A 9,129-nucleotide genomic window follows, 5' to 3' on the forward strand; every position below is an offset into this window, starting at 1 on the left:
GATAAGGTCTTAACAGATATCCAGGTAAAATTTTGGCAAAAATGAGATTGGAATTCTGGATCACCAAAAAAGATGATGACCTATAGCACACGAAAATCAGCAAAAAATGGGGAGTTTACTTGATTTAGGGCTTTTTTGACCTTTAAGATGGGCCATTTTGGCCGAGAGGGCCAATTGGCTTCATAGATAAAATCTTAATGGATGTCCATGTAAAATTTTGGAAAAAATGAGGTCGAAATTCTGGATCACCAAAAAATCCTTGGACTATAGCACACGAGAATCGATATAGTGGGGGATTTACCTGCTTTAGGGCTCGTTTGACCTTCAAAATGGGTCATTTTGTTCGTGAGGGCAAGCTGGCTCCATAGATAACGTCTTAACGAACGTCCTGGTAAAATTTTGGCAAAAATGAGGTCGGAATTCTGGATCACCAAAAAATCCGTGGACTATAGCGCACGAAAATTGGTAAAATGAGGGGTTTACCTGCTCTAGGGTTCGTTTGACCTTGAAAATGGCCAATTTTGGTCGTAAGGGCTAACTAGCTCCATAGATAAGGTCTTAACGGACGTCCAATTAAAATTTTGGCAAAAATGAGGTCGGTATTCTAGATCACCAAAAAATCGGTGGACTATAGCACACGAAAATTGGTAAAATGAGGGGTTTACCTGCTCTAGGGCTCGTTTGACCTTGAAAATGGGCCTTTTCGGCCGAGAGGGCCAACTGGCTCCATAGATAAAGTCTTAATTAATGTCCAGCTAAAATTTTGGCAAAAATGAGGACGGAATTTTGTATCACCAAAAAATCCATGTACTATAAGCACACGAAAATCGGTAGAATGGGGGGTTTACCTGCTCTAGGGATCGTTTGACCTTCAAAATGGGTCATTTTGTTCGTGAGGGCAAGCTGGCTCCATTGATAAGGTCTGAATGGACGTCCAGGTAAATTTTTTGCAAAAATGAGGTCGGAATTCTTGATCACCAAAAAAATGATGACCTATAGCAGCAGAAAATTGGTAAAATGGAAGGTTTAATTGCTCTAGGGCTCGATTGACCTTGAAAATAGGCCATTTTGGCCGTGAGGGCAAACTGGCTGCATAGATAAGGTCTTAACGGACGTCCAGGTAAAATCTTGGCAAAAATAAGGCCGAAATTCAGGATTACCAAAAAATCTATGGAATATAGCATACGAAAATTGGTAAAATGGGTGGATTTACAGCTCTAGGGCTCGTTTGACCTTGAAAATGGGCCATTTCTGACGTGAGGGAAAACCTGCTCCATTGATAAAGTCTTAATGGATGTCCATGTATAATTTTGGCAAAAATAAGGTCGGAATTCCGTATCACCAAAAAATCCGTGGACTATAGCACACGAAAATCGGTAAAATGGGGGATTTAATTGCTCTAGTGATCGTTTGACCTTCAAAATAGATGATTTTGTTTGTGAGGGCAAGCTGGCTCCATAGATAAGGTCTTGACGGACGTCCAGGTAAAATTTTGGTAAAAATAAGGCCAGAATTCTGGATCACCAAAAAATCTATCGACTATAGTGCACGAAAATTGGTTAAATGGGGGGTTTTGCTGCTCTAGGGATTGTTTGGCTTTGAAAATTGGCTATTCTGGCCGTGATGGCCCACTGGCTCAATAGGTTAGGTTTTAACGGACGTCTAGGTAAAAGTTTTGTAAAAATGAGGTCGGAATTCTTTATCACCAAAAAAGTGGTGACCTATAGCACACGAAAATTGGCAAAATGGGGGATTTACCTGCTCTAGGGCTCGTTTGACCTTCAAAATGGGTCATTTTCTTCGTGAGGGCAAACTGGCTCCATAGATAAGGTCTTAACGGACGTCCAGGTAAAATTTGTTCTAAAAAGAGGTATGAATTCTAGATCACCAAAAAATCTGTGGAGTATTGCACACTAAAATTTGTAAAATGGGGGGTTTACCTGCTCTAGGGTTCGTTTGACGTTCAAAATGGGCCATTTTGGCCGTGAAGGCCAACTGGCTGGATAGATAAGGTCATAACAGACGTCCAAGTAATATTTTGGCAAGAATGAGGTCGGAATTCTGGATCACCAAAAAATCTGTGGACTATAGCAAATGAAAATCGGTAAAATTGTTGGTTTACCTGCTCTAGGTCTTGTTTGACCATGAAAATGGGCCATTCTGGCCATGAGGGCCCATTGGCTCAATAGGTAAGGTGTTAACGGACGTCTAGGTAAAAGTTTTGTAAAAATGAGGGCGGAAAACTTTATCACCAAAAAAGATGGTGACCTATAGCACACGAAAATCGGCAAAATGGGGGTTTACCTGCTCTAGGGCTTGTTTGACTTTGAAATTGGATAGTTTTGGCCGTGAGGGCCAACTGTCCTCATAGGTAACGTCTTAACGGACGTCCAAGTAAAATTTTGGCAAAAATGAGGTTGGAATTTTGTATCACCAAAAAATCTGTGGACTTTAGCACACGAAAATAAGTAAAATGGGGGGTTTACCTGGTCTAGGTCTTGTTTGACTTTGAAAATGGGCAATTTTGGCCGTGAGGGCAAACTGGGTCCATAGATAAGGTCTTAACGGAAGTCTAGGTAAAATTTTGGCAAATATGAGGTCGAAATTCTTCAGCAAATAAGATGGTAACCTATAGCACACGAAAATAGGCAAAATGCGGGGGGGGGGGGGGGGGGGGTTTACCTGCTTTAGGGCTTGTTTGACCTTGAAAATGGGCCATTTTGGCCGTGAGGGCCAACTGGCTCTATAGATTAGGTCTTAACGGACGTCCAGGTTAAATTTTGGCAAAAATGAGGTCGGAATTCTGGATCACAAAAAAATATATGGACTACAGCACACGAAAATCGGTAAAATTGGGGTTTACCTACTCTAGGGATAGTTTGACCTTGAAAATGGGCCATTCAGGCCGTTAGTGCAGACTGGCTCCATAGATAAGGTCTTAACGAACGTCTAGGTAGAGTTTTGGAAAAAATGAGGTCGGAATTCTGGATAACCAAAAAATCTGTGGACGCACACGAAAATGGGAAAAATGGGGGTATTACTCGCTCTAGGGCATGTTTGAACTCGAAAATGGGCCATTTTGGATATGAGGGCCAACTGGCTTTATAGATAAAGTCTTAACGGACGTCCAGGTAAAATTTGTTCAAAAATGAGGTCGGAATTATGGATCACTAAAAAATATGATGATATATAGCACACGAAAATCAGTAAAATGGGGGGTTTACCTGCTCTAGGGCTCGTTTGACATTGAAAATGGCCTATTTTGGCCGAGAGGGCCAACTGGCTCCATAGATTAAGTCTTAATGGACGTCCAGGTAAAATTTTGGCTAAAATAAGGTCGAAATTCTGGATATCCAAAAAATTTATGGACTACAGCACACGAATATCGTTAAAATAGGGGATTACCTGCTCTAGGGCTCGTTTGACCTTGAAAATAGGCCATTCAGGCCGTGAGTGCTAATTGGCTCCATAGATAAGGTCTTAACGAACGTCCAGGTACACTTTTGGAAAAAATGAGGTCGGAATTCTGGATCACCAAAAAATCCATGGACTAAAACACACGAAAATCAGGAAAATGGAAGGATTACTCGTTGTAGAGCTCGTTTGACATTGAAAATGGGTCATTTTAGCAGTGAGGGCCAACTGGCTCCATAGATAAGGTCTGAAAGGATGTCCAAGTAAAATTTTGGCAAAAATGAGGTCGGTATTCTGGATCACCAAAAAATCCTTGGACTATAGCACACGAAAATCAGTAAAATGGGGATTTACCTGCTCTAGGGCTCTTTTAACCTTGAAAATTGGCCATTTTGGCCGTGAGGGCTAACTGGCTCCATAGATTAGGTCTTAACAGACGTCCAGGTAAAATTTTGGCAAAAATGAGGTTGGTATTCTGGATCACCAAAAAAGATGATGACCTATAGCATACGAAAATCGGCAAAATGAATAGTTTACCTTCTCTAGGGATAGTTTGACCTTGAAAATGGGCCATTTTGGCCGTGAGGGCCAACTGGCTCCTTATATAAGGTCTTAACGGACGTCCAGGTAAAATTTGTGCAAAAACGAGGTCTGAATTATGGATCACCAGGAAATTTGTGGACTATAGCACACGAAAATCGGTAAAATGGGGGGTTTACCTGCTGTAGGGATCGTTTGACCTTGACAATGGGCCATTTTAGCCGTTAGGACTACTGGCTCCATAGATAAGGTCTTCACGGACGTCCAGGTAAAATTTTGGCAAAAATGAGGTCGGAATTCTGGATCACCAAAAGAGATGATGACCTAAAGCACACGAAAATCGGCAAAATGGGGAGTTTACTTGCTTTAGGGCTAGTTTGACCTTTAAAATGGGCCATTTTGGCCGAGAGGGCCAACTGGCTTCATAGATAAAGTCTTAATGGATGTCCAGGAAAAATTTTGGAAAAAATGAGGTCGGAATTCCTTATCACCAAAAAATTCGTGGACTATAGCACACGAAAATCGATATAGTGGGGGATTTACCTGCTCTAGGGTTCGTTTAACCTTCAAAATGGGTCATTTTGTTCGTTAGGGCAAGCTGGCTCCATAGATAAGGTGTTAACGGACGTACAGGTAAAATATTGGTAAAAATGAGTCCGGAATTTTGGATCACCAAAAAAACTATGGACCATAACACACGAAAATCGGTAAAATGGGGGGTTTTCCTGCTCAAGGGATCGTTTGACCTTGAAAATGGGCCATTTGGTCCATGAGGGCCCACTGGCTCCATAGATAACGTCTTAACGAACGTCTACGTAAAATTTTGGCAAAAATGAGGTCGAAATTCTGGATCACCAAAAAATCCGTGGACAATAGCACACGAAAATTGGTAAAATGAAGGGTTTACCTGCTCTAGGGTTCGTTTGACCTTGAAAATGGGCTATTTTGGTCGTAAGGGCAAACTAGCTCCATAGATAAGGTCTTAACGGACGTCCAACTAAAATTTTGGAAAATGAGGTCGGTATTCTGAATCACCAAAAAATCCGTGGACTATAGCATTCGAAAATCAGTAAAACAGTTGGTTTACCTGCTCTAGGGCTCGTTCGACCTTGAAAATGAGCCATTTTGGCTGTGAGGGCCAACTGGCTCCATATATAAGGTCTTAACGGACGTCCAGGTAAAATTTGTGCAAAAATGAGGTCTGAATTATGGATCACCAGAAAATCTGTGGACTATAGCACATGAAAATCGGTAAAATGGGGGGGGGGGGGGGGGGGTTTACCTGCTTTAGAGATCGTTTGACTTTGAAAATGGGCCATTTTAGCCGTGAGGACTACTGGGTCCATAGATAAGGTCTTAACGGACGTTCAGGTAAAATTTTGGCAAAAATGAGGTCGGAATTCTGGATCACCAAAAAAGATGATGACCTATAGCACACGAAAATCTGCAAAATAGGGAGTTTACTTGCTTTAGGGGTTGTTTGACCCTTAAGATGGGCTATTTTGGCCGAGAGGGCCAACTGGCTTCATAGATAAAGTCTTAATGGATGTCCAGGTAAAATTTTGGAAAAAATGAGGTCGAAATTCTGGATCACCAAAAAATCCGTGGACTATAGCACACAAAAATTGATATAGTGGGGGATTTACATGCTCTAGGGCTCGTTTGACCTTCAAAATGGGTCATTTTGTTCGTGAGGGCAAGCTGGCTCCATAGATAACGTCTTAACGAACGTCCAGGTAAAATTTTATCAAAAATGAGGTCGGAATTCTGGATCACCAAAAAATCTGTGGACTATAGAAGACGAAAATTGGTAAAATGAGGGGTTTACCTGCTCTAGGGTTTGTTTGAACTTGAAAATGGGCCATTTTGGTCGTAAGGGCTAACTGGCTCCATAGATAAGGTCTTAACGGACGTCTAATTAAAATTTTGGCAAAAATGAGGTCGGTATTCTGGATCACCAAAAAATCTGTGGACTATAGCACACAAAATTTGATAAAATGGGGGATTTACCTTTTCTAGGGATCGTTTGACCTCAAAAATGGGTAATTCTGTTGGTGAGGGAAAGCTGGTTCCATAGATAAGGTCTTAACGGACGTCTAGGTAAAATCTTGTTAATAATGAGGCCGGAATTCTAGATCACCGAAAAATCTATGGACTATATTGCTCGAAAATCGGTAAAATGGGGGGTTTACCTGCTCTAGGGCTTGTTTGACTTTGAAAATGGATCGTTTTGGCCGTGAGGGCCAACTGTCCCCATAGATATGGTCTTAACGGACGTCTAGGTAAATTTTTTGCAAAAATGAGGTCGGAATTCTTGATCACCAAAAAATATGATGACCTATAGCAGCAGAAAATTGGTAAAATGGAAGGTTTACCTGCTCTAGGGCTCGTTTGACTTGAAAATAGGCAATTTTGGTCGTGAGGGCAAACTGATTGCATAAATAAGGTCTTAACGGACGTCCAGGTAAAATCTTGGCAAAAATAAGGCCGAAATTCAGGATTACCAAAAAATCTATGGAACATAGCACACGAAAATTGGTAAAATGGGTGGATTTCCAGCTCTAGGGCTCGTTTGACCTTGAAGATGGGCCATTTTGGACGTGAGGGCAAACTGGCTCCATTGATAAAGTCTTAATGGATGTCCATGTAAAATTTTGGCAAAAATAAGGTCGGAATTCCGTATCACCAAAAAATCCGTGGACTATAGCTCACGAAAATTGGTAAAATGGGGGATTTAATTGCTCTAGTGATCGTTTGACCTTCAAAATAGATGATTTTGTTCGTGAGGGCAAGCTGGCTCCATTGATAAGGTCTTGACGGACGTCCAGGTAAAATCTTGGTAAAAATGAGGCCAGAATTCTGGATCACCGATAAAATCTATGGACTATACTGCATGAAAATTGGTAAAATGGGGGGTTTTCCTGCTCTAGGGATTGTTTGACTTTGAAAATGGGCTATTCTGGCCGTGAGGGCCCACTGGCTCAATAGGTTATGTTTTAACGGACGTCTAGGTAAAAATTTTGTAAAAATGAGGTCGGAATTCTTTATCACCAAAAAAGATGGTGACCAGCACACGAAAATCGGCAAAATGGGGGATTTACCTGCTCTAGGGATCGTTTGACCTTCAAAATGGGTCATTTTCTTCCTGAGGGCAAACTGGCTCCATAGATAGGGTTTTAACGGACGTCCAGGTAAAATATTTCCAAAAATGAGGTAGGAATTCTTGATGACCAACAAATCTGTGGAGTATTGCAAACGAAAATTGGTAAAATTGGGGGTTTACCTGCTCTAGGGTTCGTTTGTCCTTCAAAATGGGTCATTTTGTCCGTGAGGGCCAACTGGCTCGATAGATAAGGTCATAACAGACGTCCAAGTAATATTTTGGCAAGAATGAGGTCGGAATTCTGGATCACCATAAAATCTGTGGACTATAGCAAATGAAAATCGGTAAAATTGGTGGTTTACCTTCTCTAGGTCTTGTTTGACCATGAAAATGGGCCATTCTGGCCATGAGGGCCCATTGGCTCAATATGTAAGGTCTTAACGGACGTCTAGGTAAAAGTTTTGTAAAAATGAGGGCGGAAAACTTTATCACCAAAGAAGATGGTGACCTATAGCACACGAAAATTGGCAAAATGAGGGGTTTACCTGCTCTAGGGATCGTTTGACCTTGAAAATGGGCCATTCAGGCCGTTAATGCAGACTGGCTCCATAGATAAGGTCTTAATGAACAACTAGGTAGAGTTTTGGAAAAAATAAGGTCGGAATTCTGGATAACCAAAAAGATGATGACCTATAGCACACGAAAATCAGCAAAATGGGGAGTTTACTTGCTTTAGGGCTTGTTTGACCTTTAAAATTGGAAAAAATGAGGGCGCAAAACTTTATCACCATAAAAAATGGTGACCTATAGCACACGAAAATCGGCAAAATGGGGGGTTTACCTGCTCTAGGGCCTGTTTGACTTTGAAAATGGATCGTTTTGGCCGTGAGGGCCAACTGTCCCCATAGGTAAGGTCTTAACGGATGTCCAAGTAAATTTTTTGTAAAAATGAGGTTGGAATTTTGTATCACCAAAAAATCCGACTTTAACACACGAAAATCAGTAAAATGGGGGGTTTACCTGCTCTAGGGATTGTTTGACTTTGAAAATGGGCAATTTTGGCCGTGAAGGCAAATTGGCTCCATAGATAAGGTCTTAACGGAGGTCTAGGTTAAAATTTTGACAAATATGAGGTCAGAATTCTTCTGCAAATAAGATGGTAACCTATTGCATACAAAAATAGGCAAAATGGGGGGTTTACCTGCTCTAGGGCTTGTTTGACCTTGAAAATGGGACATTTTGGCCGATAGGGCCAACTGTCTCTATAGATTAGGTCTTAACGGACGTCCAGGTAATATTTTCGCAAAAATAAGGTCGGAATTCTGGATCACAAAAAAATCTATGTACTATAGCACACGAAAATCGGTAAAATTTGGGGTTTACCTGCTCTAGGGATCGTTTGACCTTGAAAATGGCTCCATAGATAAGGTCTTAATGAATGTCTAGGTACAGTTTTGGAAAAAATGAGATCGAAATTCTGGATAACCAAAAAATCTGTGGACGCATACGAAAATGGGAAAAATGGGGGGATTACTCGCTCTACGGCTTGTTTGACATTGAAAATGGGCCATTTTGGCGATGAGGGCCAACTGGCTCTATAGATAAAGTCTTAACGGACGTCCAGGTAAATTTGTGCAAAAATGAGGTCGGAATTATGGATCACCAAAAAATATGATGATATATAGCACACGAAAATCAGTAAAATGGGGGGTTTACCTGCTCTAGGGCTCGTTTGACATTGAAAATGGCCCATTTTGGCCGAGAGGGCCAACTGGCTCCGTAGATTTGGTCTTAATGGACGTCTAGGTAAAATTTTGGCAATAATGAGGTCGGAATTCTGGATAACCAAAAAATTTATGGACTACAACACACGAATATCGGTAAAATGGGGGGTTAACCTGCTCTAGGGATCGTTTGACCTTTAAAATAGGCCATTCAGGCTGTGAGTGCTAACTGGCTCCATAGATAAGGTCTTAACGAACGTCCAAGTACACTTTTGGAAAAAATGAGGTCAGAATTCTGGATCACCAAAAAATCCGTGGACTATAGCACACGAAAGTCAGGAAAATGGA

This window comes from Solanum verrucosum, unplaced genomic scaffold (assembly GCF_900185275.1).
Source record: "Solanum verrucosum unplaced genomic scaffold, falcon-dt-bn FXZP01000222.1, whole genome shotgun sequence".
Taxonomy (NCBI): domain Eukaryota; kingdom Viridiplantae; phylum Streptophyta; class Magnoliopsida; order Solanales; family Solanaceae; genus Solanum; species Solanum verrucosum.